This window comes from Chelonoidis abingdonii, chromosome 10, assembly GCF_003597395.2.
Source record: "Chelonoidis abingdonii isolate Lonesome George chromosome 10, CheloAbing_2.0, whole genome shotgun sequence".
NCBI classification, from domain to species: Eukaryota; Metazoa; Chordata; order Testudines; family Testudinidae; genus Chelonoidis; species Chelonoidis abingdonii.
In genome coordinates, this window is record NC_133778.1 from 3,351,145 (window position 1) to 3,353,692 (window position 2,548).

A 2,548-nucleotide genomic window follows, 5' to 3' on the forward strand; every position below is an offset into this window, starting at 1 on the left:
GCCATGATCGGCGGCGGGTCCTTCCCTGCGAGAGGGACTGAGGGACCTGCCGCTGAAGACCGGGACGTGCCGCCCCTTTTCATTGGCCACCCCAAGCGCCTGCTTCCTTCGCTGGTGCCTGGAGCCAGCCCTGGGGAAGACTCAGACTAATACAAGAGGTTGCCTAATTCAGATACTTGTTATTGAAATTATAATCCTTACTCTGTGCTCTGCCAGCTGTGAATTACATTGTGCTGCTGCCATGGAGAACAAAGACCCCTTCATTTTGATCCAGTCCATTCCTTATTTGTGTCACCGTCAATGAAATAAGACAACGTGGGAATGGCATGTCACTTTCAATTGGAATTTATTAAATAGGCAGGATTGAGTGAGCAATTTGATTAGCTAGCTAAAGTACCAGCCTCAGTTATGAATTAATTATAGGTCTGCAGTTGACAGCTACTGTGTCAACATTTCTGTCAACATAAGGGAGCCAACTGTAAAAGCCTCATCTTTCTTCTGAGCCATGTTCTCTCACGTGTGCATGCCACCTCGTGTTGGTTTTGAGCTCAGACTCTCTACTACCATACAGATGTTTCTATTACAACAGTGCACAGAGGCTTCAGGTAGAATACAGACCCCCACCCCCACGGGCCCTGTACAGATGTACAGTAAGACAGTTCCTTCATTGAGGAGCTCTCAGTCTAAAAGCACCAAATAGGAGTCGGAGGACAACTAGTGAAATGACTTTCACAAAGGCACAGAGCAGGTCGGTGGCACAGCTAGTCCATCTGTTCCATTTCATGGCTGCTATTCAGTGGCCCTGCATGAAACTGACAAGATCATGCCAGTTGCGCTCAGCAGCTGGGGAGGAGTCCATGGTCTGTTCCTCCAGGGAAGCGCTGCTGTGTGAACTGCCTGCGTGAGCCCAGAGCTATTGAACTCCCTGCTATCCTCAGGGCAGGGGATGGCTAGCCAGGAGAGGCTTCCGTATTCCAGGCACTGTGACAGGGCGGCTGCAAGCCCTAGCTTAAACTGGAGCTAGGCTCCTGGCACCTAGACCCTGCTGCAGAGTCAGGACTTTCCAGCTCGAAGGCAGGTAGAAGCTGGAACCCCAGCTTAGCTTGCAGGGAGTCTGGCAGGTTTTCTGGAAGGGGGAGATCTGAGAGGACCCTACCTGCCATTTGACAAAACTGAACTGGTTTTATGAAACATTTTGGGTTCAACAAATCAGCATTTTCTGATGGAACTCTTGTCAGAAAAGTTTCCAACCACCTCTAAATAGAACCTAGGACTCCTATTTTTAATGATGGGTTGTTTTTTATATTTCTAACTACTCGTTCCTGCAATCCTCACTGCCACTCCACAGATGGAGGGACCAGGTAGGTTGACCAGATGTCCCGATTTTATAGAGACAGTCCCGATATTTGGGGCTTTATCTCTTATAGGCACCTATTACCTCCCTCCCCCTGTCCTGATTTTTCACACTTGCTGTCTGGTCATCCTAGGATCAGGACACTAGAAGCCTAGGGAGGGGGTCTGCCCTCATTCTGTGCCATTCTGCCCTGCTTTGTCAAGGTGGCCTTTGCTGACTCACACAGCATCATTTCAAAGGCAAGGACCAAGATCTGTCATTACCATGGAGCTTCTGCTCTTTCTCTCTTCCATTGCACCTGCTATGGAGAAAGGGTACAAGGACTATAGTGTTTACTCCACCTCTTAGGAGGTAGTAGCAGACAGTGTCACTGCTGCTCTGTGGAAGATTACTCAGACTAGTACCACCCCTAAGGAATTTACTATCTCGCTAAGCTACTGACGCAGGGCTCTAAGGGAAGGATCCTGGCTGCTAGCAAGTAGCCAGAAGCACGGTTCTCTGTTCCCCTTTTCAGTTTGCCCTTCCTTTCCCCCATTCCACCACAAACTACACTGAGTTATTTGCATATGCAAAGAATTACACAAATTATTTAATTGTGATGGGAGATTATAATACAGCAAAAGGAAGCTGCTACAATTACTCTGATTTACTGTCCCCTCGTGTAAATTTAAAGAGTAGGACTTGTCAGTAAATTGTACCCCAATGTTTGAGAGGCAGCACGTACCTTTTATCTGAAAAGCTGACCTTTTCCCACGAAGACGGCTAAATAAATCCACACAGCCGTTGCCCCCTTTGCACATACCTTCTAGAAAGACACTAGACCCCCTTCCTGTTTTGGGTGTGGAAAGAAAGGCATAGAGGGCAGAAAAATTTTGTTGTGTTTTAAATAGAGCTAGAGTTAGTAACGAGCGCAACAGAAAGTGATGAGTGTCGCCAGCCAGTGAGCCACCTAGCACATATAGATGATATAATGATCCTTTAATAGCACCATTATGAGACGATGCACCACACATTGGAGACAGTTATGCTAGGTGCATGACACCGCTCTCCAAATGAGCCCTAATATACAGCAATGCGATCGAATGCCCAGTTCCACACATTTGTGTGCGCACTTCAATGGACATTTGCCATGAAATGGAAAGTGTTGGGGGGCGTGGGGGAGTCAATATGTTACAGAATAGCTTTTGCTGATGT